This window comes from Triturus cristatus, chromosome 12, assembly GCF_964204655.1.
Source record: "Triturus cristatus chromosome 12, aTriCri1.1, whole genome shotgun sequence".
Taxonomy (NCBI): domain Eukaryota; kingdom Metazoa; phylum Chordata; class Amphibia; order Caudata; family Salamandridae; genus Triturus; species Triturus cristatus.
In genome coordinates, this window is record NC_140595.1 from 115,657,936 (window position 1) to 115,684,890 (window position 26,955).

The following is a 26,955-nucleotide window of genomic DNA, read 5'->3' on the forward strand; positions in this document are numbered from 1 at the left end:
TGGCCCCCATTTTAACCTTCCACAGGAGAACAGAAGGCACAAGCTATAAAGAACAAGCATTGGCATAGCCAATAGGTCTCGCTTTTGGGACCTTATAAGTATTTAGTTATGCAGCACAATATCCTTGGTGCAACAATATCAACTGTTGCATGTCTAAACACTTATAAGGTCCCAAAGGCGAGACCTATTGGCTATGCCAATGCTTGTTTAAATCAGCACACGTTTTGAGTGGGTCTTGGGAGCTCTGAGGTTTACACGCATTCATGTAAGCTGTCTGAACGCTCACTACATGCACAATACATGAACAGGGCTTTCCTGCACGAAGTACGCATATGATAGCAGACTTAGATCCTGTCAAAACTGTAATTACCCTCTCCCAGAGCTCGGTGAAAGAGGAGCCCTGGTTGAAGAGAAGACCACCCTCCCATCACACGGAACACCATTAATAGCTACTAGCCACCCACCGCAAGCGTAGTAAAAACCAACCACCTTCAATCATTGGCTGAAGGTTCGTGAGAAGTAATTTCTGCGTTGTCCAATGTGTGCCTCGGATTTCTACCTCCTACTTATGATTCTTTCTGTGATTGGACTACAGTTTGACAGTTACTTCCCAGACCTCATCCACTCAGAATATTTGCTTGGGGTTAGCAGGGCGGGGAATCCGGGCGCGAACAACACGTTTGACCACCCTCTTCAAAGGAGGCGGGAGGAGAGAGAAATAAATTCCACCATCCAATAGACTTGCTTGAGGAGGCAATACTCACCCTCTGACAACTCTTTGACGTCACTAAAGCCGAAAGAACCTCCTCTACTGTATTGTGATTGGTCTTTCTTGACGTCCGTCTCAGAGACAGTCTGGCCAACTGTAACACGGATTGGTGGGGATGATAAGGTGTAGACGCCTTCTCTTCCGAAACCACGCCCACGCTAGCCCTGCACGCGGCTGTGTAGCGGCTCCTGCACGCGCCTTGGGGGTACCGGTCGCGAGGAGGAGGATGTGGCGCGGGGAGGGGAAATGGCTGTCGAAAACAAGCCGGAAGGTAAAGGAGGGGAACACTGCCATGTTTACGGGTTATTACAGCGGTGCTGCTGTATGTGAAGTGTTTGTGGGCGGAGGCCTGAAGGGGCTTGTTATTTGTGATGGTCAGCTCCACTTCCATCCTATAATGAAGAAACTCTCCATGGTAAAACAAAATGAGTGTGTGCTTGAGGAGGCGGCACCTTATTGTATTGTAAATGTATGAGAGAGTGAGGGACTCCTAGGTGCATCAGATCCTTTGGGACCACTGGGGCCTGGGGCACCCTGGGGATGGAGACTGGATATTCACACCCCCTCAGGATTCCCTATCGTGTGGGAAAAAGTGAGGCCCCCAGGGCTGTGAGGAGAGCGATGTCTTGATGGCTGGTTTGTGGGTTCTGTTGTGTGCTTGCCTCTGTTCATGGGATCTACATCTGGGTGGTGAACTACCAGCGCGGGATCCAGGGGACACTGCGCGATACCGGGCTTAGTCAGAGGATGTATGTTTTGTAATTGTGTAGAGGATGTTCTGTGAGAGATGATAGGAAAAGTGATGGTCTTTTGTGGTGTTAGTGCGTGGAAGTGAAGGGCTGCGAGGTATGTTTGTATTTTGAGCAATTAAACGGTGTGCTGGGAGAAGTTACAGGCTGCTGAGTAGTTGGGTGAGTAGTGAGGCATGAGTGTGTTCTATGGGTTTGTTAGAAGCTCGTGGGTAAAGATGGTGAATGGTTTGGGGTGTGCTTGGGGGTTATTGAAGTCTGGTTTAGTAAGGATGTATGGTTGAGAAGCCAAGGACACCTTTGGGGGTTGCCATTGAAGGCTGGTGCTGTGTGTGTGAAGGAAGGGGCAGCTGTAAGGTAAGAGTGAAAGAAATGTGACCTCTGAGGTGTCTGAGTGATGGACCACTGGTGGTGTAGTGATGAAAGTAAACATGTGAGAGTACTGAGTGATGTAAGAGCAACATTCAAGGGTAGAGAGTGACGTGACGGAAGGACAACGTGTGAGGATATAGTGACGAAAGGTCAACGTGTATGGTTGAGTTCCTTTTACTCACCTACGTGAGCGGTGTAAGTGACGGAAATTCAACTTGAGGGGGTGTGAGTGACGGAAGCGGAACAGGTGAGTAAGGTGAGTGGCGTAAGAGAACCATGGGATTGATGTGAGTGCTGGATGAGGGAATAGTTAAGGGGTAACGGATGAGTGTTAAGAACGATTAAAGGGGAAACAGGTGAGGCATGTGAGTAACAGATTTGGGGGTAACTGTTGTGGATGATAACGGCAATGAAGGGGCCTGTGAAGGGCATGATTGAGTGGTTGCTTAACTCTTCAGTGAAGAGTTGCTCAATGTGTATGAAGGTATGCCTGTGAATGAGGGACATCCTCCATCTTACTATTGCCAAACATGCAGTACAATAATGCAACTCCTGTAACTCTCCATTTAAAGTCTCACCATTGCATTACGTTATGGCAAAAGAAAATAAGTTCTTCAAGTCCATAGGCACTAAGAACCTCCTCAAACTACTCATAGAACTACAGTTTGACCATAACTTTTACTGTCGTTCAGAAGAGCGCTTTGTTAGTGAAATTCTCATTTTCATTGAGGAAAGTACCGTATTGAAACTAACTCTTGTTTGCTTACCGTTTGACTTGCACAGATTTCGAGTTAAGTTTCTTTGGGGATAATCTAATTTATGAAGGGGTCTGAGTACAATCAAATTCAGAATTTTATGCAAATATTCCCTGAGACCTATGTTAGGAGGTCATCCTTTTAAATGTTCTTTGCTTTCATTAGAAATGGCTGGCGCCACAGAATGCATTCTATTCACCGATGAAACAGGTGCTTTTGCATTGTAAATCAATGCGATCTTTGTTAATTATTGACTTATCTTTCAGAAGAAGTTATAATTTTTGTGCGGTATAGCTCTTGGATGAGGACTCGAAAGTTGAAAGGACCCTCCCTTAACTATACCCTCGCTATTCTTTCCACGTGTGCATGCATCCAGCCATTCAGAAATGCCAACAGTGTGCAATGCTGTGATAGCAAAACAAAAAGAAAATTAGAAACTGCCTCACGCAGTTATATTATGATGTTCACGTAGCTTTTTGCGAGAAACTGAATGAGTTTGTAAACAAGCATTGGCCGCGCGGCCGTACAAGTAACGGGCGCTTGGCCGTGAAAGCGAAAGTGATCGCGAGGACGCGCTCTGTGATAAGCGCGCTCTGTGGTAAGTACGCGAGTGATGCGTGCGCAGCAGTGATCACGCTGGAAGGGAGGTAGATGGTGGCTGCGTGCGTGCACGCTCGCGTGAACGCAAGCTTTAGGCCAGAGAGGTCTGGTAGCACTTTGAAAACCCCAATTCTAAATGTCTCGCAGAGCAACGCATGCGCTGTCTCAGGCGAGACCTAAAAATGGAAGCAGAGATAAGGGAGAAACAAGGGATTACGAAACAATTTCTAGTTTCGACGATGAACAACAACTTCTTTCTCCTCTGGTCCTCATCCGGAAAACTATATTTGGGAACCTATTCCTTATGTGATCGAATCGACGGACACCATATCAAAACAACTGCATCGTAATATTTTATCTAGGTGAATTTCATAGTTGTTACAAAAAATTTGATGAAAAGCAAACTACAGAGAAACTAACAAAAGAAAATCTCACAGAACCTAGTTGATTACCTAATAAAAGATCAATCAATTCAAAGGAATAGTTTAAGAGAGGTAAGGGTTAAAGAGCTAGAGCCAACCACTGTAAAATTGTCATTTACAAATTTGCCATCTGTAGACGCACAATCTTCCCAAACATATGTCACTATCATTCAGACTGCTGATGACGACTGTAACAAGAAGACAAAGCAGAGTGGGTGAAGTGTAGGAGGGCAAACAGTGTGAAAGGATCCATTAACTAAATGAGCATAGTGGGTACACTTGTGAGATTACTTGGTGAATAGGCAGAGTGAAAGTTGAGGGGTGAGTGAACAGGAAAGGAAGAATCAGTGTTCGGTGTGTGGGATAGAGATCAACGATGTGGGAGTCTTCGCATTCAACCCCCTCAGAGTTCCTGGGGGATGGAAGGTCGGATACCTCTCTAGAATTGCCTCCCAGATTCATATGGATGCATCCCATTCTCAGATAATACTCTTGAAGTTAGAACTCTAGTTCCTGGAAAACCAAACAGGGAAAATCTGTCTCCCAGTTCTAGTTCAGTTCTCAGTTTGGGGGTCTCATAAAGGACTCACGGTAGCCGCAAACTATTACTGTTGAAGGTACTCTATTGCCGTCTCTCTCTGCACTGAAGTTCACTCAACTCAGAAGCATGTGCATTAACCTACCAGTCTGTCCTTCCAGTTTTAGCTATATGGTACTGAAAACCCGAGGCTTTGTATTGGCTCTGAGGAATTACCTTAGTTTATTAGAAGGTAGCTGAGATTATCCATGCTGGGGCCTCTCGCATCCTGTTTGGTGTAGTCGGGTCCCACAGTGCCCTCCCATTTCTGGTACTTTGTAGCAGTTTTAGGATATTAAAGTTTCTCGTTGCTCAAATGGGTGTAATTTCAGATTTTTATATGTTTCCCTCGTCTTTATTGCTTGATTTTGCTCACAAGAAATTGTCACTCATAGTTGTTGAATGTCACTCATAATTGCACTGAACTTATGAAAATGTCGCACATAAGAAATCTGAAACCATGGCAGCTCAAGGTGGATAAAAAATGTATACTACTCACCTATCTGGCATCCCATCTCTTTTTCAGTGACGACGAGCAGGAGGGGTACCTGCAATTTCTTTCATGGCTCCAAGTCTGTGCTGTATCAACGGAATTCGAGCTACCATCGCCTTGCTGTGGCTGTGTGGACTTCCTGCTGGAGTACAGGTCTAGCACATACGCTGGGGAGCTATTCTTGAGTAAGGCCATTACATTTTGTACATCCCCAAAATCAGCACACATGCATGACAGGAAGAGGCGCAGCCTCCATTTTGGAGTCAGGCGAAGTGCGTGACACGAGTGGAAGTTGCATAAGACCAACATTTTAAAGTCAGGCAGTGAATAGTGGAGAAACAATAAATGTATTTGCTGCCATCAGGAAGTAAAGTGCGAGACTTTTAATACTGGTACAAGGCCACCTGTGAGTAGTCTGGTGATTGAAATGTTATTTATGTTAATTGTATTTAGTGTAAAAGACACTCAGTGCTTATGGGGTCAGTGACAGAATATCGGAAACACAAATATCATGTGGACAGAATATTGTGTCAAAAATATCAAGGACAAGAATATCGAGAAGGTAAGTGAAAATTGGTAAGTATAATGTAATATTCTTAACGACAGATCTACGCACCTTGACGACATATATATATCGTCAAGGTACATATCTGCAGAGTTATATATAGTAAAACTTTACCTGCCCAAAGAAAATGACCTACACTATGGTCTTATACACAATATTCTGTTCCACGATATTTGTGTTTCCAATATTTTGTCCAAATACCATGCATAGGTCACTTTATTTCTTAGTGTCATCTAGTCACAATTTGTTCACTTCACGCCCATAAGATCTTTGTTGTAATCTAGTGGCATGGAGGGTATGTCTCGTCCATCACCATTTTTAACAACACCTGGCAAACCTTCTTTGGAGTGGACATGAAGGAAGGAATCATTTGAAGCTTATCTGGATGCAATGGATGGTGACACGTTCACCAATAAAATAAAAGAAGGCCCTTCTGATACACAATTTGGGTCCTCACGCTAGAACAAATTAAAAAATGTTACCTTTAGTTGAGGTGGGAATACAATCTCATCTAAGTAAAGCTGGTAAGCAGAGCCCAACAGATGTAATTGATGAATAAGCAACCATAATTCAAGCATTAGACCAGCGGTTTTCACTAAACAGCAATGTAGTATTAGAAAGACACAAGTTCCTGCAAAGATCACAAATGCAAGGTGAATCTGTGGATGATTTTGTGTCACCACTCAAAACTTTGGCACTCATGTGATTATTGAAATATACATGATTAAATTATTTGTGACCAGTTAAAGGAGAAGTCATACAACAGAAAGATACAAGGGCAATTACTGTTTGCGGACAATCCAGATTTAGAATCTACAATTAAAATTGCCAAGGTTGTTGACAAGTCAGATGCTTTTTTCAAGGTGATTTTGGCTCACAATGACAAGAATGTGTGTAGAGAAGTTACGAGCCAACAACAGAAATTCTCAAAGATTCCAAAGATTCCAAGAATGCTAATACAGACAAATGGAAAGGGAATCAGAATGTTGACAGTGTTAATCAGAGAGCTGAAGTTAATATGGTATATTTCAAGTGTGGTAACTAAAATCACACATCTGCGGCTAAGAAATGCCTAGCTTTATTGCAAACATGCTTCAGGTGCACCAAGAAAGGGCATTATTCTAGAGTTTGTCGCATGTCATGGAATTTCCTGTTATCTAGCATTGGTAAAGGAGATGCTCAAGGTGGAGATTACAATTATGTTGTCCTCATTGTGATTCATCAAGAAGAACATGAAGTGGTGCTTGAAAATGGATCTGACAAGAATTTTGTTTTGAATATATGGAGGAAACCTACTAATTGTGGCATTTGTCTAAATGATATTGTAATTCAAATAATGGCAGATTCGGGTTCCCCTTTTACCATTGAGGGTTCCGAGAAGTTTAAGAAAGCACAGTGCCCAGAATTGAGACCTTCACATTTAAAACTGTTTACTTATGGGGTAACCAAGATTGAAGTTGAAGGGGAATTTAATGGTCAACTAGAATTTGAGAACAAAATTTCAGATGCGGTTTTACATGTGGCTACGTTTGGATCAAATCAGTTAGGTTGGACTATTCAGGGTGAATAAGATATAATTCTAGGTCCAAACCATCCAGATCCAGTTATACATAAAACTCAGCTGTTGGCTGGTAAATGTGAGCGTTGCATGACTGTAACATCTAACATGCAAAGGGTTCAAGACTTTCTCAATGTGTCTTGTGATAGACTGGGTAAATTAAGTGTTTTTCGACATCAGCTTGTGTTGAAATCCAATGTGACTTCTGTGGTGCACCAGGCTAGCTAGGTACCATTGTTTTTAAGAGAGGATCTTAAAAGGAAATTGAACCGTTTGTGTGAACTTGATATCATTGATTCAATTGAAAGCTTGGAGTGGCTGGCACCAATTGTGCTAGCATGCAAACCAGACCAGACATTAAGTTTACATGTGGATTTGCGTGAGTTAACCAACAACATCTGGACTGATCGCGAACCTCTTCCAAATATTAATCAATCAATCAATCAATGCATTTGTAGAGCGTGCTACTCAACCGTGAGGGTCTCAAGGCGCTGAAGGGAGGGGGGGCGGTGCTGCTGTTGCTCGAATAACCAGGTCTTGAGGTGTTTCCTGAAGGTGAGATGGTCCTGGGTCAGTCGTAGGTGTGCGGGGAGGGAGTTCCATGTCTTGGCTGCCAGGTAGGAGAACGATCTTCCTCCGGTGGTGGTTCTGCGAATCCGAGGGACGGTGGCGAGGGCGAGGCTGGTGGAGCGGAGCTGGCGGGTGGGGGTGTAGAACGAGAGGCGGTTGTTGAGGTATTCGGGGCCCATGTTGTGGAGCGCTTTGTGTGCGTGGGTGAGCAGCCTGAACGTGATCCTCTTGTTGACGGGGAGCCAGTGCAGGTTTCTCAGGTGGGCGGATATGTGGCTGTGGCGAGGGATGTCGAGGATGAGTCGTGCGGAGGCGTTCTGTATGCGCTGAAGACGTTTCTGAAGTTTGGCTGTGGTTCCTGCTTATAGGGCGTTCCCATAGTCCAGTCGGCTGGTGACGAGGGTCTGGGTGACCGTCTTTCTGGTCTCGGTGGGGATCCACCGGAAGATCTTTCGGAGCATGCGCAGGGTGTTGAAACATGAGGATGAGACTGCGTTGACTTGCTTGGTCGTCGTGAGGGAGGAGTCCAGGATGAATCCCAGGTTGCGTGCGTGGTCCATGGGTGTCGGTGCGGTGCCCAGCGCCGTGGGCCACCAGGAGTCGTCCCAGGCGGACGCGGATTGTCCGAGGATGAGGACCTCCGTCTTGTCCGAGTTGAGCTTCAGACGGCTGTGCTTCATCCATTCTGCGACATCTTTCATTCCGTCCTGGAGGTTGGTTTTGGCGGTGGCTGGGTCTTTGGTGAGGGAGAGTATCAGTTGGGTGTCGTCGGCGTAAGGAGCCTTGGGGTACGCCCAGCGGCGTCACTAGGGTTGGTGTCACCCAGTGCGGTAACTCATGGGGACGTGCGGTCCGCACCCCCTTAGTGACACCACTGCTGCTGCTGACACCGGTGGGGCTTCGGCTCGTCTGTTTTCCCGTATGGAGCGATCTGGTGTAAGGTGAGAAGAGCCCACGCTTCTGGGCTAATGTGTCCCTGGGCTGGAGACGAATGCCGTGGTCGACATGCTGGCCAAGATGCCAGGGCGGCTGAGGAGGCTGTCCTCGCGTCTGTCTACATCGTCTCAGGTAGGGGAGGGACGCTTTCACGGTCGAGTTATTTATTGATAAATTAGGTGAAACTGATGACTGAAGGAGTGAGTGCGAACTGCGTGTTACTTGGGAAATATGCAGACAGGGACTTTTGGTCACGCTTATAATGTGACCTTAACGACAGAAATGCCATCCGCTTTCATAAAGAACGAAGGGCCTTATTTGGAGTTTTGCTTTATAGACTTCGGCACTTACAGTACGGCGGATCTGGGATATTAACATGTTTGACGCAGTATATCCCGCCCTCCATTCTCCACATTAGGCCCTACATTTGGTATTGTAACCTGGAAAGCTGCCGTGTTCTATCTAATCCCAGCAATGCACTAACAGGCAGTATGCTTTTAGAAGACAGGTGCGCTCTCCATGGCAGTTTGCGAACCCCCTCCAGGATGTGCACGCACGCTGTCATGCAGTCAGCCTTCGGGGTTTCCCACCTGTCAGAGGTTTGCAGCTGTGAAGCATGGCTTCCGAGAGAATAAGTATGGCTCCGTGGTTTGTGGAGCGGTGAGTAGTTGTGCAGTGCTTTAAAAAGAAATATAGAAGTGCAGGTACTCGCTATTTGGAGTTCCGGTGCCCACGAAGGTGGCACAGGCCTGAGCCAGTGCATCGTGTGGGTGAAAAGAGGTGCGAGCCTGTCAACTTTGAAATCATTTCCACTGTGTGACAGTAGGGAGAACGAGGAAATAGCGCTTTGTGTCACACGGTTCTCACCGGCCCGAGAGAACATGTGATGAGTGCCGAAGCCTTGTGTCACACAGGGCACCGTCTGTCGGTGTCACCCCATGCGATGGTGTCACCCGGTGTGGTCCGCACCCCCCCCGCATCCCCCTAGTGACGCCACTGGGTACGCCGCAGATGATCTTGGTGGCCGCGGAGCGGAAGGGAGGGAGGCGGACTCTCTGGGTTCTGTCGGAGAGGAACGATGTGATCCAATCCAGGGCCTTTCCTCGGATCCCAGTGTTGTAGAGGTGGGTTATTAGGGTGCGGTGGCAGACGGTATCGAAGGCTGCCGAGAGGTCCAGGAGGATGAAAGCGGCTGTCTCTCCGTTGTCCATCAGGGTCCTGATGTCATCGGTGGCTGCGATGAGGGCGGTCTCGGTGGTGTGGTTGGCTCGAAATCCGGACTGGGATGGGTCGAACGAGTTGTTTGCTTCGAGGAATGCAGTCAGCTGTTTATTGATGGTCTTCTCGATGACTTTAGCCGGGAAGGGGAGAAGAGAGATGGGGCAGAAGTTCTTGAGGTCTTTGGGGTCCGCTGTGGGTTTCTTCAGAAGGGCGTTGATTTCTGCGTGTTTCCAGCTTTCAGGGAAGATGGCTGATGTGAAGGAGCTGTTTATGATGTTCCGGAGGTGGGGTGCGATGATGGTGTCGGCTTTGTTGAAGATATGATGATGGCATGGGTCGGAGGGGGAGCCGGAGTGGATGGTGTTCATGACGTGGGTGGTGTCTTCAGTGCTGATGGGGGTCCATGCGCTGAGGGTGGTGGGGGTCGTTGGTTTGGTTGCTGGAGGCGGAGTTTGGGGTCCGAAACTGTTGTGTATATCTGCGATCTTGCGGTGGAAGAATGTGGCGAGGGAGTTGCAGAGGTCTTGTGACGGTGTGATGTCGTTGTTGCTGGCGCTGGGGTTGGAGAGCTCTTTGATGATGCTGAAGAGTTCCTTGCTGTTGTTGTCCAGCCACTCTTTGAACGATGTCCTTTTGGTGGTGCGGATCATCTGGTGGAATTCGTGGGTGGCGCTCTTGAGGGCTGTCATGGTTTCTAAAGTCTGTTTGTGGCGCCAGGCTTTTTCGAGGGTTCGGCATGATTTCTTTGCGACTTTGAGGGCGTCTGTGAACCATGAGGTTTTTCTGTTGCCCGTGTTGCCTGGGGGTTTTCTCAGTGGGGCGAGGTCGTCGGCGCAGTTGGTGATCCACTGTGCGAGATTGTGTGCTGCGTCGTTGGTGTCAGGCGTGTTGATAGGTGGGTTCTGGCTTAGCGATGTGGTCAGCTGGTCTGTGGTGACTTTGCTCCAGCATCTGCGGGGGATCTGTGGAGTGTGGTGGTGGGATGTGGTCTTCTTGAAGGTGAAGTGGATGCAGCTGTGGTCGGTCCAGTGTAGTCTGGTGGAGTGGCTGAAGGAGACGTGGTTGCTGGCAGAGAAGATGGGGTCGAGCGTGTGGCCCGCGTGGTGGGTGGAAATGTCCACCAGTTGCTTGAGTCTGAGGTTGTCGAGGGTGTCAAGCAGGGTGGTGGTGGTGTTGTCGTTGTTTTTCTCCAGGTGGAAGTTCAGGTCCCCTAGGAGGATGTACTCTGGTGAGGCTAGGGCGTGCGGGCTGATGAAGTCGGCGATGGTTTCGCTGAATTGTGTCCGTGGGCCCGGGGGTCTGTAGATGAGCGTTCCTCTGAGGGTGGTCTTGGGGTCGGTGTGGATCTGGAAGTGTAGGTGTTCGGCAGCGGTGAGAGTGTCTTTGGCGTAGGTCGTGACGCTGATGGTGTTCCTGTAGATGATGGCGATTCCCCCTCCAGTTTTGTTGACGTGGTCTTTCCGGGTGATTTTGTAGCCATCCGGGATGGCTATGGCGATGTCGGTGCACATTAAAAGGGGGTAAGATTTTCACTACCCTTGATATGTCTGCAGCCTATCATTAGATTGTCTTAACCTAGGATTCCAGGCACCTCACATCTTTTATTACCCGTGAAGGGGACTTTTATTATAAACAGACTCTTTTTAGCTTGATGTCAGCATCCTCAGTTTTTCAAAGGCTTGTGAGGTTAATGTTTCCAGATCATACCAGAGTTTTATATTTACAGGATGATATATTGGTATTTCATGAAAACAAGGTGGAGCATGATGAGAGATTGAGTAAAGGGTTGTTGGTATTGAAAGCAAAGAGTTCAACATTGCATGCAGACAAGTGTTTAAGTTGAAGCCAGTGGTGTTGATTACTTAGGCTATCACATCAGTGTTAAAGGCATAGAACCTAAGTAAAAGATCATCAAGGATATAGAAAATGCACCATTTCCTACAACAAGGAGCACCTGAAATCATACCAGGGTAAAATAGAATACTATTCTAAGTGTGTTCTGCAATTTGCAGAGAAAACTGCACCATTGAGAGATTTGTTGAAGAAAGGCTGTGCGTTACATGGAATGATGAGTGTCAGTGAGCCAGAGAAAGGGTTGGATTAGATGTTTTTAACAACATGCCTTTGAAATCTTTTGATCCTAATGATATTAGTATTAGCATAACTGATGCCTGTAATGATGGTTTGGGGGTAACAATACTTCAGAAGAGGAAAGATGGAAAGGAAGAAACATTTGCATTTGCTTCTACGACATTGCAAGGGTCAGAGTTGATGTACTCTACTATAGAGAAGGAGGCGATAGCTTTGTGGTGGGGCACACAACATTTTAGAATGTAGGTGTGGGATATTCCCATTATTTTGCATGCAGGCCATAAAACTTTGATGGATTTATGTAGTACAAAGGAAGGAGATATGGCCACACTCAGAATTGCCAAATGACAATATTGGTTGCAAGAATATCATTATTGAGTAGATCATGTTCCAGGTAAGAAAAATGTAGTTGCAGATTTTTTTATTCCTGTTGCTATTGAGTGTTGAAGATAAAGTTGTCAGGGATGAAATTATTGTGTGTATTATAGATAAGGTGTTGGTGTTATTCAATTTCAGAACAGGAATAGAGGGATGCTTTGGATCAATATTCTTTGTTAGCCCAGTTCAGAAACTGGATTGAAAAGGGTTGGCCTAACTCTAAAGATTTAAGAATGGAAATTATTCTTGATATGCAGGTGGTATCAGAGTTGACAAGTGATGAGGGGTTGGTACAAAGGATTGAGCAGCTGGTGACGCTAGCCAATTTGAGAAAGAACTTGAGATAGCCATGAGGGGCATTTAGGCATACGTGCTATGAAACATAGGATTAGAGAGGAAATTTAGTGTCTAGGGGTTGATAAAGCAGTAGAGAATTATGTGCCTGATTGTGAAAGATGTGCTATTAGTGACAAGAGCCATTCTACTAAACCGTCTCCCTTGGTTCCAATAGAGATGGACATGTTTCCTTGGTCCAAGTTAGGTTTCGACATTTCTGGTCCTTCTAAAGATCCATGATAAAGCTCTAAATATGCTATGGTAATCATTGATTACGTGTTGAAATGGCTTGCAGTTGCATTTGTGAACAATATTACGATCCAAACAATTATTGATTTAAAAAAAATGTTTTTAACATGGAAGGGTATCCAGGGGTGGGGAATTTCTATCGCCCGACGCCCGGAACATATGGATTTTTGTCAGAGACAAGAAGTTTTAAACTCTATTTTGTCCGATGGACAAGCAGATATTCTTTCTACCCTCCTACACCTACTGTAACCTGACTGTCAATTACTTTTAGCGAGCCGCCTAAAAATCCTCGTCTGTTACTGTTTCCACCCGTAAATACGGTAAACAGAACCTGCATTGTGGCGACTGATCAAAATCGAGGAGAAACATGGATGCAAATCTCGCCAGTGGAAGGAAGTGTTTTACAGGCTCTGATTGGCTGGAAGCCCGTCTGTTCTCTAGGCTGAGATCGGCTGTTGAGTTTAGTAAGCTTTTGGACGTTTAGCCCCTCTTTTCGATGGTGAACTCAGTTAGGAAATTATTATGTTTTTTTCTTTGGTGTGCAGTTGTCCCATTTTGTTTAAAAATATTGCTCAATGTTAGCAAAAAGTGTCTGCGAGCCCAGGGCGCCACCAGCACACAAGATCAATGGAGAAACGCAAGGACGTTACACAGGAAACAGTCGACTCTTCTCAGATTCAAAGAACCAAATGCATCTGACAATTTTGTATTCCCATTGAGCCAGCGTAAAGCAGTTCTTTATTGCCCACCTTCACCTCTGGTGGGTGGTCTGCGGTGTTGGAAGGCTTCTGAAGGTCGTGAAGCGCTTTGGCGCAAGAAATAACAATTGAAAAAATACAACATTGGTGCAGAAAAAAAATTACATTATTTGAGACCGCATAAAAGATTTGTTTATGGAATGACGAGAAAAACGGGATTGTTCTAGGGCTGAAAGGAACGGACTGTGTCAGTCATCAAGTGCCATTGTCACGGCTCAGTCACTAGCTAACCAAGTCTGCCATGGGAAACCCACATATCTGCTTTGCGATTGTTTGCAGCATTGCTGAGTGAGTTTCCATATGGACTACAGTCTCCCGACCCCCATATTGCCTTACACTGTAAACACATAGGGTATGCAAGAAGCAACGACTCGCAAAAGTATATGTGACACATCTTCACATGCAGGGTGAATTTCAGGTCGACCTGTGGAATCGCATCAAGAGTATGCCAATTTGTGTTACAATTAAATGTGCACGAAAAAAAATCTAATGCACGGTTTCCAATTTCTAATCTGGCACAGAGTGGAGTGTTCTTTCTCAGTGGTTAATCTACATTAATGTGTCATGACTGATGGCAGGGGTTGTGACTATCAGAAAATGTTATAGCCACATTATCTGCATGCCCTTTCCATTTCAAACTGCAGTCAGGATAACATGACCTTTATTTCGTTAGGAAAAGAAAATCCTGCACCTAGAGCTTCATCCAACTTTTCGTTTGAACTGCATCAGCAATTACCATGGACCACTTTTCTCAACCCCATGTCGGAAAAAAATTAAGTACAGTCTGGTATATGATTATTAAATCCCAGACACCAAAGCACAGTCCCCTCAATTCCCACTTGTTCTAGTGACAAAAAACAGAGCAACTTATATTTTTAAGCATTATCATGGTGGCTATTGCCACTTCAAATGACTGTTAAACTATTACTTTTTGTCTGACTTTCCAGTGCAATAATAGGTGGTTGGGTGCAAGTGTTTTCTCTTCTGACTGCATTTCCACTTCGTGAAGAAGTCTCACCAGTGGGAAGCACAGATCAATTTACATGTTGAAAAAGGGAGTTGTAAGCACCCATGGTCTGCGAGTAGGTGACAGGGGAGTAGGAGCAGTTGTCACGAAACAAAAGGGGATTTCGAGCCAGTATGCTGGAAAATGAATAGGAACGGGCCTCTGAGGCATGTGGAAATGAAATGGAGTCTGCAGTGACAGGGAGGAGGTGAAGTGGAATGGAGCATTTTGTTAAAAGAGTAGATGAAAGTGGAACATGTAGAGTATGGTAAGAGAGTAGCTGTGCAGATAGAACAGCCTGCTTATGGTTAGAAATTTGAGGTAATATAGGTATGTAGCTAAAGGTGGGTGACTAATATAGCAAGAGTTCTGGAGCCGGCCTGTGGTGAAAGATTGGAAGCAAAAGGGAATGGCATTGCTGGTGACAGAGTGGATACCATAAGGCAACATTGGACTTGAGATGAGAAAATGGCAATGAAAGGAATTGGGGAAATAGTGAAACAAAATAGAAGACTGCATTGTGAGAGAATATATGAAAGGTAACATGTAGGCTGTGAAGGGAGAGCAGGGGGGAAGCATGGAGAGTTGAAGAAATAGAGGATAAAGTAAATTTATGCTATACTGTAAGAGTTATAACTCATAGTAAGAGTTGGAACTCATAACTGTGTAATGTGTATGGGGATTATGCAAGCCTATGGTGTGTGAGAATAAAGGAACCAATAGGTTTAGCACCCATAGGCCAGCACATCCATTTAGGCAACAGCTGGGACAAGTTGATCTCTTTACAGGACAAGTAGATATCTTTTGCTTTTAGTCCTTGGACAAGTAGACTATTTAAAAAATTCCACACCCCTGGGTATCCTTCTGAGTTAGTTAAGATAACAGGACTCAACTGGTTACAGAGGATTTGAAGAAATGTTTGGTTTAATATGGCATACTTCATACTCGTACATCTTTGTATCATCCTAGAATTAATGTATTAGTGGAACAATTTAATCATACACTTAAGGATCAAATACAGTTGGCACTAGTCAATAAGTTGAATTGGAAATGTGCCATAAGTGAAATGTTATGAAGCATGTGTTCTACACCCAATAAGACCACTGGTGTCTCTCCTATTGTCTCACTTTGAGGACATGTTTTAGGATCGAAATTGAACAGAGAATGGATGGGGCATGTCAATATTGATCCTTCTAAGTTAGGGAGAGAGGTAGATGTCAGGAAAAAGGTCATGAACACGTATCGTAGTGCAACCAACAATGCGGTGGTTGTGAAACGGGGTTGTTGGGTGTGGGTAAAGAAACCAGCTCACATGTCCAAAGGTGGATCAAGGTATTTTCCTCCAGTACGTGTGGGCATGAGTGGTCATACGCTGTGCATACTACTGATAGTCATGTGTGAAACAAGGGCAGGCTAATTGTAATTCCAGATGATAAAGTGGATATGGTATGCAGACGCTCAGGAGAAGTTGATGATGATAAATGTGGTGATGTATCAATATTTCGTCCCAGATGTTCTGATGCAAGGCACTTGATTGGTGGAGTTGCTGATTTTATCATGAATGGACTATCACACTGTTGTGTAATAGAAGGATGACTTATTTAAGTGACGTGCAGAACATTTAACTTTTAATTTACACTTTTTGTTGCGAGCAATTTTATGAGTAGAGTTGCTAATATTTTTGTTTGTACTGTTTATTTCATTAGTAGTTTCATAAGTCATGTGGATTTATAAACCATTTTTTGTTATTACTGGAGAGTAATACTTTCTAATGCTGTTCATTATAAAGGGGCGGGATATGTTGTGTCAGAGCCTTCCATGGAATTCTTGAATGGAGTGATTCCACAGTAGGTGCAAGGGGATTGGAGGCAGTTGCATCAACCGGCAGGTGAGCTGGCGGTCATTTCACGATGGCTCTTCATGGTAGCTAAAAAAAAGAAGCAATTCTACTCACCTATCTGGCATTGCGTTTCTTTTTCAATTTCACATACCCCAACTTTGGTAATCCAGAACAGCAAAATGTAAACAAATGGCTGGTATATTTTTTTTCTAAGATGGCAATTCAATGCTGCATTACTACTCAACAGATTCTGGGATTACACCTGTCTGGTGGAAGTAGTGGGTTATCATTTTTAAAACTATAACTTGGAGTGTTGGCAAGCCAAGTATTGCCTGTAGAAAGAAAACCACCACTTGCTGGTACTTAATGATCTGGCTGTAGACGAATAGCACATAAACTTGACCCTCATTTTGGGGGTGTCACTGTATTTGGACTCATTGTTGCTCAAAATGGAAATGCTTGCCACAATCATCAATGGGACGCCACCATGAAAACCTTCCTTACCCTTGTTATGAACACATTTTGTGGAAACATTTGTTTGTCAGCCTAACCAATTTGTGTGTCTACCTAATGAGACTGATAGGATTAGCACATGGGTGCCTGCAACCTCTGTATAAAAGTGTGTTCGTGATGTATGTGTTACAATTGAGTTGTGATATCTCTAGTGATCTGTAATAAAGAAATGATGTAACTTCTCCACTGTAATAAGTTATGAAAATTAAATTCTGACATCGCAATGCTTGCTGGCAAACAGCAGCCAAGATGAAGGGCAGGCCACAGAGCATCATTGCAGATGCATTTTAAAGAAGAACAAATATGAACTTTCTTTTTATTCTTCTGTTCCATTTTTATAATATGATCAGTTAGCAGCAGAAAGGCGATTATTTATGCAAATATGTTTTTGCACTACTAGCCATAATAGGAAAGAGATTGCTACAGGATATTTTAACCTGACTTACATTAAACAGATTTCAATATAATTTTGCAACAAATTACTAACTGCTTTTCAGTGTGTTCAGTTTCACAATACAGATTTAAGTTTATTCTTCATATCTGCAACCATACTCTCTCTGTCATATGATGGAGGATGACACCAAGGATTTCTGTGGTTTGTGGGAAGAATGACCCTGCATCACCATGTATTATAAGGAATAAAGTACCCTTGTTAAAAGGATATTGCAAGTTACCATGAGGTTCCATGACCTTATAAAGGAACTACTCAGTGATTTTCAGTATCCTTTTAATGTATGGCAGCAGGTATTTCATACCATGTATAATTCAACTGCACCACCTGGAATGTATACCCCTGCTATTCAAAGAACATTTATCATAATCACCACTCAATAATAATTTTCTCAGTTTTGAGACAGAAGGAAATAAACAGTCTGTTCCCTGCCTGCCAGGCAGGAATCTTAGTGCTTTCCAAGCATCCATAAATGCAATGGTTGCTCTGAAGGCAGAAGACTTTGATAAATGGGTACCATGTTGGACCTGCTACTCTACCATTTTGTTATTAAAAAAAGAGAAAAAGGCTCTGGTGAGCAGAGAACTTTCTCCCAGGTAGTTGTTTGATTTTTCTGTCTGGAAAGAAGTAGAAAAGATCAAGTCTATTAGTTGGAGTTTGAGGGGTTGTTCGTTTAGGTGGTGAGCAGAGTTTCTTCAACCAAAACCTCAAGTTGGGAGCGTGTGATGTGGTGGATGGTGAACTGATCATAGTAAAGCAGTAGTTTGGGGGAGAAGAAGAGAATATGATACAGCGGTAAACAGATTGTTTTACACTATGGGGCCTTCTTGCTTTTGTGATACATTTTTTAACATCATGTTTTTCTTATTTTGCAGATTGCTTTAAGAACATACTACAAATGCAAGGAATATGTAGGTTGTTACATTTAAAACATCTCTATTCCTACATCAATGCCCTTTTCTTAGAGTTTTCCACTACGCTGAGGTTGTCGTGGTTCTTCTCCCCTAGAGGCTTGTATCTCCAAAACAAAAACAATCAAAAAAGTTAAACAAATTCATTAACAATTCTATTTGGTCCCTAGTCTCTTCTTCTTATCACCGAAAATAATTTTATGACATTTGAGCACCGCATCCAACTTGGGAGCAAACACATCTCTGGGGTGTGACACAACTGTTTTAGTTCCTGACGGGGTTCTTCAAACTGTGTTCCCCCTGCTTCCACCCAACCCCTTCCCTTGTGCTATTGATGCAATAAGCAGTTTATTCACCCATACTGTTGTTGCCTCTAAACTCAGCTATTATCCTATCCCAGGCTTGTGCAAACTCAGGCATTCTCAGTCCCCTTTCCATTTCTATGTGGAGGGGCGTTGTTTCACAGTATGCTCATTTCAGTACTTCCTACTGTCATTTAAGGACACGTGGTGCAACTCTGCTTTTCCAAGACATTGCAATCTGTGTTTTTAAGCATATTTTTATAGGTCTTACAATTAACATGGTAAGTATAATTCTGCTTGTATTTAGGTCACATTTATGTCAGTTCACCAATGCCAGAGTCAAAGTTGAATATGGAAATAAAATAATACAAAACTATAAAGTTTGATTCCCATCTGCAATCTGCCTTTTTTCTAAGACAAATGCCAGGTATATGAAAGTGTTAGTGACTCTGTTTTTTGTGGTGTTGGTAAGCATCTATCAAATCAATATTTATTCTGATAAAATATTCATAAAAGAATCACATAAATAAAATTACAAAAGATCTTAAAATTCTATATAAAATAGATTAAAGTGACCACATAACGTTAAAAGTCAGTTATACTCAAGTAGGCCGCCAGATACCAAGCTGGCATTAACTCAACGATCATCAGGTTATAAGGCATTATAAAACATCAGATGAGTGATAATGAAAGGGCTATTCATTTTTATATCTTAAAATGTCCAGATACAGCAGCTGTTTTCTTCTTTGAATGGCATATGAGACATAGATAGAAACTCCATGGCATAAATTCACATTGTTCAGATCAAGAGTAAAGTTAAAAGCATCTTTATAATAAATACATTTCTCTTTTAAAAGCAATGGCCATAATATTAATTTCCTCAAATTTCTATAGAAGTTACAAACATTTAAAAAATGAAGTGTAGTCTGATTGGAATTACCATCCATGGGCATTTGCGTAGGTTTTGGGAGTACAAGCCCATCTCGGGAAAGGCCACCAAAAAGTGCAATGTGCCCATTCGCAATCTTGTTAAATAAAATCTATGTTGAATATTTGTTACTAAAATGAGGTAGCTCTGAGCATTTGATTGTATAGGGCCTGAGAGGTACATTGACGCAGTCAGTTTAGCACACTCTATCTTTTATCTATCAATGATCCCTTTCTCCCTTAAAACCAACTTTAAATCTTACTTACTGAATTGTAAAAGTCCCTCCGGCTTATCAATGCTTAAATTCCCATCCACCTCCTTTAGCAGACTATTTATATAAGCCAACCAACTTATTCTAGTTTTATGTTCGAAGATGAGACAGTCTATTATCATCTCCTAGGTAAATTTAGTACCGTCCTTGCTCCATATGTTGTGCCAGAGTATGATGGGTCTTGTCTGCAGGCCACCCTCTAGATAAGGGACTGCTAATTCTTTGTGAACGATATAGGAAGGGGTAGAACGGGGCACGACTAATAATCTGCATAAAAAAAGGTTTTCCTGTGTCTGCAGGTAGGCATCTAATAGGTATACTTCTACATTACGATACATGTTTCTATCTGTTGCATTGCTAGCTAAATGTATAATTCTTTCGTAGTATGTTTTCAGGTTACCGCATGTCCATGTAATGTGAATGAAATCTGCACCTATCCCATTGCATTAACAGCAACTCGACTGTGCATTCTAGTGAACCTTAATAACTCTTTTGGTTAGAATGTTGGTCCTATGTAAGTAGTCAAAGTATATTGACCTAGCATTTCTGGAATATTAGGTGCATTAGACAATATCTGCTCCTATTAATTCAGCTTTTGTAATTCCATGATATTTTGTTGGCAGAAGTTTGGTAGGCCATTGGACCATCTGTAAGGCAAGAGGAGTACCACAGGAGAGTACACAATGTAGCCCCGTTGAAAATAGGTGTAGCACCACTGAGACTTTTTGGTTTCTGGAGCAGATGTTGCTGTGACAAGCCCCCGACAGACCATGAAACCAAGCGGACACCACCACCAGCCAGACTAGTCAGGAGATCAGGAAATAAGCAAGAAAGGGAATATCCTATGGCATCAAGAACAACAACACTTTCCCAGTAAAGTAACTGACGAGTGAATGTACTGCCGGTCACCAAGCCGTAATCATGGACTCAAGCATTGTGTAAAAAAATCCTCTAATCCTGGAAACTATGAGATTCTGTCGTGATTTCTGAAATGTGTCTTCTGTACTTAAATAAGCCCTGAAGAAGTCTCAGTGTGAGACGAAACGCGTCGGCTATGATCTCTTGTGATTTTTATGAAAATTTAATAAAGAACGTCCTTTGAACAAAAAAGAGAAAATAACCGGGCTTTGGATCTCTATTCACGTGCTGACTGCCTTGAACTTTATTATGTGATTACATTGCAAAGTGCTGAACCCTTATGCTTCATGTGTTTATAGGAATTTATTCCTTAGTGAGGAGTATAGAAGTAAGTGCTCCTTGGTTCTTTGCACTGACACGCTTCACTTAAAATACTATATCTGTCAGGTGCGGATTGCTATAGCCCCTACCCTAAGCTTGTTCAAATATAATCCTCACCAACTTGTACGAGAAGGCAACTTGTAACTCATAGTGTGGAGGATTACAGGAGACTATGGCAGATCCCAGGACTTTTGGAACAGGCTCAGACACTCCTTGCAAAGTTATGGGCATTTTCCACCGCTAGACGCTACAAATCCACTTAGACAAGATAGTTGGGTTGGTGTATGCAGAGGGACTTGAATCCCGTGGGGTAAGATGTTGTCATGTGTTAAACTTTCTATCTGAGGTGGCATTAACACGGATGGCTTACAGGTCGATAAATTCCTTAAGGTCAGCCATATCGGCTGACCTTGACCCCACTGAAGGTCTCCCAGTGGGGTAGCATCCTCTTGTACGAAAACTAATGAGCTGCATCATACTGTCGGCCTCACCGGAGCCACAGTATTCTTCCCTGTGGGAGATAAACTGAGTCCTAAATCTATTCCTATCATGGAAAGGCAATAAGTACCTGTCAAGAAAGGAGTTTTCAGGTAAGTTGGCAGTGCTACTCTGCTTGGTGTCCAGCAGAAGAGTCTCAGGTGTTAGAGCTCTTGACATCACAGGCAGAGTTATTACCCCAGAAGGGGTCACATTCCACAAATCCAGACGGGCGAAGACTAATACTAAGGTGACATTTTACCCATCTTTTAATGATAATCGCAAATTATCTGTGGGTCATTAAAGCGTATGAGGCTATGACAGAAGAACTCAGACCTTCAGGAGAGAAACAATTTCTTATTTCTTTAAGGAAACCGTTTCAAGTGGTCTCCTCCCCCACCACTGCCCGTTAGGTCAGGGGGGTGATGTAGGAAGGGGGCTGTGACGAGGTCCCCCTCGAAAGCAGCGCCAACCATTCCAAGATGGCCGCCGCCGAAGCGCAAACGGAAGCGGAGTTGACGCTCTAGCGTCTGGACGAGACCGTGCGAACGAGACGGTTAAGAGTCTCGAAACGCAGGGGAAATGGTGTCCAGGAGGATCGGAGCAGGAGTAGGACGCGACCGGAGCAGAACAGGAGGAACGGAGGAACCCAACCACGAGGAGAACGGAGGGAGAAGCAGAGGAGTTGGAAGCTGGAGGAGTCGACCAAGAGCCCAGCACCAGGGAGACAACGAGGGAAAACAGCTCCAGGAGCACTGCCCCGGGACCACTGCACTCCCCGACGAGAAGGAGGCTTAGTTTCCGAACACCACGGCCCTGGAGGGTCGTGGACGGAGGCAAGTACCAACAGCACACTCGGAGCTTGTTCAGGGGCTGTAGGCTCGTCTAAGGGGACGTCACTAAAGATCACCACTTGTTTCTCCCCACACGTTAGGCACAAACACTAGGGACTGGTGACGGTACACTTGCCCCCCCCTGTATATTTTGCTTCAGACTTATAGAAGCCTAAACCCAATATTGTTCTCTTTGTTTTATTTTGGGTCCACGCTCGCCTATCACAAAACGGAGCTGGGAGCAGAGCAAGAGAGAGAGGAGGAGTCGGACGTGGAGGACCCCACACCTGTGTTGTTGTCACGCACTATTGACTACCTATTGACTAATTTCTCGAACCCGTAAATAAACAAGAACGCAAAACATACACCGTCTGGGACTACTTTAAAGACAAGGAGGGGAGGGAGTAATGGACGGCCGAGGGTTCCCGACTACAGTGCTGTCAGAAGTGGGAGAGGAGTCTGGAAAGAGACAGAACCCCGTCATGGAAGCTATTATCACTCAGCTAGCAGAAGGGCAGCGCCATTTACAGTTGGTATTCGAGGAGCAAACCAAGCAGGCTCAAAAAGAGAGGGAGGCTTTGCAGGCAGCCTTAAGGGATCAAGCGGCTCTCCTCACGTCCAACCAAACAGTCCAGGACACCGCAGTTCTTCACCTGACTGACGCTATATCTAGCGTCCGTGTCTAACCGAATGTACCGGGGTCGGTCCTTCACAAATTTCAGCCAGGGGACGACCCGGATTATTTTTTCGTTAATTTCGAAAGAGTAGCCTCCACAGCCACCTGTCCCCCAGAAAGATGGGGTCGATATATCGCGCCCCTTCTATCAGGCGAATTACAGGCAGCGTATCAGGCCGCCAATCCGGCAGGGGTTACGAGCTATACAGACATAAAAAAGGCCATCCTGGAACGCTTAGGGTGCGACCAGGAATATTATAGGTCACGCTTTCGAAAAGAAAAATGGACAGCGGGTGATAATCCCAGGGCATTGTATTACCGGATAAGGGACTTAGGTAACCGCTGGTTACAACCTACCATCTCGTCTGTGGATGAACTGACTGAAAAAGTGTACCTCGAACAGTACTTGGAGGCCCTACCATTCAGCACCAGAGCATGGATCAAGCAACATCCTAACTTGACTGTGACCCTTGCAGTAGACTTAGCCTGTGCATTCCACCGCTCTCCGGAGTTCAAAACTTCGTCTCACAAAACCCCGGCGGGATTCCCACGAACACCCACTAGGCCCAGTCCCCTCCCTGTCGAACACAAACCAAACCCCTTTCCAGGACCCCAACCTCGACCACCCCTTCCACATTCCCCCTTAACGGGACCACAGTGTTTCCACTGTGCAGAATGGGGACACATAGCCCGTAACTGCCGCTTGCGTCTTCCCCTGCAAGGGCCTATGGAGGAGGGGTATTCCCGAGGGAGGGTGTTGGTGACCGGAAAGCCCCCTGAAAGGTATAGAAAGCAGATCTATGTGAACGGGAAGCCGGTTTTAGCCTTTCTGGACACAGGGTGCCATCACACAGTAGTGGATAGGTCCCTGATACGAGATTCCCAATTTGCTAGAGGATGAACGTGTACAAGTAACATGTGTCCACGGGGACAAAAAACTGTATCCCTTGGCAGAAGTGTTATTGGATATAGAGGGAGAGTCCCAACTACGGAAGGTAGGGGTTGTGCCACATCTCCCTGAGACGGTCCTGCTGGGAACAGACCTTCCTAGGTTCCATGACTATCTACAGGCCTACGCCACGTCATCCCCTCCTGCCCTTTGGTTAGATAGTGCCCCTTTTTTTACAGAAGAGATAGAAGAAACGTTCCCAAAAACACCAAAGACCCGCAAGGAAAAAAGAAGGGAAAGAGCTATGTGTCTTTCCTGTTGTTGCCCTCGGCTGCCCCTGGTCATACCTGGCTGACCTTGCTTTGCGCTGCCCTCCAGCTGCTGCACTGATCCCCCCCCCCTCCCGCCGCCGCGTTTTCGATCCTCGTGGCCTCTGCGTGGAGGGAGGGTGAGTGTGGACCACAGTACCCAGACGTCCCGGGCCCACACCGGACACAGCGTCATCTCTCTAGCGCCCGGAGGCGCGCTAAAAAAACGACCGCATTCCCCGCGTCGCGGGATCGCGCGCGGGTGGCGCCGGGCTAAGCCCGGGCAAAGGGCGGGCCGTCTGAGGCCGTCGGAGGCCGGGCTGGGCCATCCACCCTTTGTGTCCACATTGCCATCATCATTACACCCCAACGACAAGGTACTGTGTTACGCCAAATCCTCTTTACAGAAAACCTGGGCTGTAACTGGCTTGCTGTTGTAGATTGCGATATTGCTTCCTGCTATTCACTTGGTCGTTGTCACACAGCTTGTCTTGTATCATCGCTGTTGGGAGAAAGCTATGGGTAAAAGGAAAGCCGCTGAGGGAGGGCAGACTAGTACTGGTAAAAAGGTGAAAAAGTCCAAGAAGAACAGTCATGCCGCCGTAAACTGTGTCCTTACCAGAATAGAGGAGATAGTGCATGATTGTGAGGACACGCTGCTCGATGAGCAAGCGGGTAATCAGGCAGCTAAAGTTGCCCCTAAGATAAATGCCACAATACCAACTATGTTTCTTGCTCATTGCTCAACAAAACAACAAAGGTCCGACTCCGCCTCCGATACTTCCACCTTTGTTTTACAACATACTTCTTCACAATCCACGACTACCCCTACCCAGAACACTTCAGAAGCACTTCCTGCAAACTCGGACACTGCTCTTCAAGCCCTACTATGCACCAACAGGTTCGCCTCCCTCGACCCTGACCTTTTTTATCCATCTAGCCAGGCCGCCGGACCTACAAAAGACTCTTCGACTTCTACTTGCTCTGCTGTCGATAACTTCTCAGTGTTATATGGCAGAGTAGTGAGATTGGAGGAGTTGGTGGCTGAACTTGGCAAGAGGCTGGAGAGTCTTATTAGGCATAAGGCCTCTCCATCCACCTCCTTGGTCTCTCCATCTGTTCCTGAGTCAGTCTTGCCTACGAAGAAGTCCGACCCATCAGAGACACTTCCCTTAAAAATTAACGTTGGTAATGCAAACATGGGCCCGCATAATAAGGGGAACATCTCTAGAGAAAATGACCAGTCTAAGCTAAATTTAGATCCGCTGAGAAGCCCTGTACTATCAAGAATAACCACTGTAGCTCCTCTCTCTAGACGCCCTCTCAGCCCTCCTATATCTAGCCGAGACAACTCTGCATCTCATTTTCTACCTCCCTTGCCAAACCTCCATCCCGTGTGCAGGGGTTTCCCTGTTTTCATGACCCATGCACCAAAATTGAGATCTCGCTATGTTTCTGAGGGCAGCGAATCCCTGCACAACAAAGTTATACACTGGTTGAGATACGTAAGAGGATGTAGATCCATCATTAGAGAGGATATTGTAAGGGTAAGGAGGCTTTCCCGGGCGGATGCCGGTACTGATTGCATAGAGATCACTTTCAGGGATCCTGTCTTAGCTGAAAATCTACTCCTGCTTGAGTATAGAACTTCACCACCAGCTCATTCTTCTATTCAGATTCGTAAGCTTCCTGTTTGGAATTCCCAGAGGGAGGGTGAGGACTCTGGTCTAAGGCAAGTTGATTGACTACCTAATGCAATTATAGCTCCTCCACTATATACGCCCTCACTCCACCTTGCCATGGGCCCATCCGCGAATAGCACTCCATCGCTCTATCCGCCCTCAAATGTTCGGGGTAAAGCTGCCGATAGTTTGGCAACAGATGTGAGCTCTCAAGTCATTATACCTGCAGTCACAGGGACCCCCCCCACGCCATCTTCCATGGGTGCTATTAAGTTGCTATCATGGAACACTGCAGGCTTAAGGAGGAACCTCACAGACCCTGCTTGGAGTGACTTCATTGATAAGTTCGATGTTATCCTCTTTCAGGAAACCTGGAGTTTGGTCCCTCTGCATAGATTAGGGTTCTCTTCTTTTTCCGTTCCAGCGACTAGGTCTACGCGAGGTCGACCCTCTGGGGGTCTTTTAATTTGGATCAATATTAGTTTGAACTGGACAGTTAAGTGGCACCCAACTACATCCCAGGACCTCCTGCATATTTCCATCAAAGGGGCAGCCCATCAACTTTCCCTTGAAGTTTTTAACATTTATGCTAGGGGTACTCCTGGTGGACAAGTAAGTCCAATTGTCTCAGCTCTTGAGTTTGAACTCTCTGCAATCTCCCCCAAGGCGGGTGTCATAGTTGCCGGGGACCTAAACTGCACTTTTGAGCCCCTGAACAGCGATGACATTCTGGGTACTGGTGATATTGACTCTAAACAGGGCATACCCCAGCTAACTCTCCCACCACTGAAGAATTGGTCCAAAAGAGCAGTGCAAATCAACGCTCTTACCCTGGAGTTTAACTTGAGGGCAACAAATGGCCGAACCCATTCAGATGGCCTAGGTGCCCCTACTTTTATGAGAACTAGAGCCCCTTCACGTATCGATTACATCCTTCTGAGCATTGAGATCTGGTCAGACTTGATTGATATGACAGTGGTCGATAGGCCTGAGAGCGACCACAACCCTCTGTTTTTGCAACTCAGGAGGGGCCTGGCCACTATTCCTACCGAGCACCCGATTGAACAGAGGTCCGGGGCTAGAGAGGTCGCCCTCACAAACTGCAATAGACGACTCAAGTGGCCTAGGGTGGCAAAGCGCGAGATGGACCTGGGTAAAATCAGATCCTTAGTCGAAGATAGTATCGCAGCAATGGACTCACTCACTAGTCGCCACTCGAAGGCCCTCCCC

General features: G+C 45.1%; 1 long non-coding RNA gene across 6 annotated transcripts in view; it reads left to right on the forward strand.

Annotated features, from left to right (window-relative positions):
- Positions 1–903: 903 nt before the first annotated feature.
- LOC146772805 (uncharacterized) overlaps positions 904–26,955 on the forward strand; it is a 178,981-nt gene continuing 152,929 nt past the window's right edge. For 4 of the 6 annotated variants that reach the window (XR_014972036.1, XR_014972032.1, XR_014972034.1 and 1 more), the window contains exons 1-2: positions 904–1,040; positions 4,771–4,922. This is a non-coding gene — a long non-coding RNA (uncharacterized LOC146772805). Of the gene's footprint in view, positions 1,041–4,770; positions 4,923–18,084; positions 18,125–20,244; positions 20,739–26,955 lie in introns of those variants that run through there. The other 2 variants (XR_014972037.1, XR_014972035.1) reach the window with 2 other exon arrangements.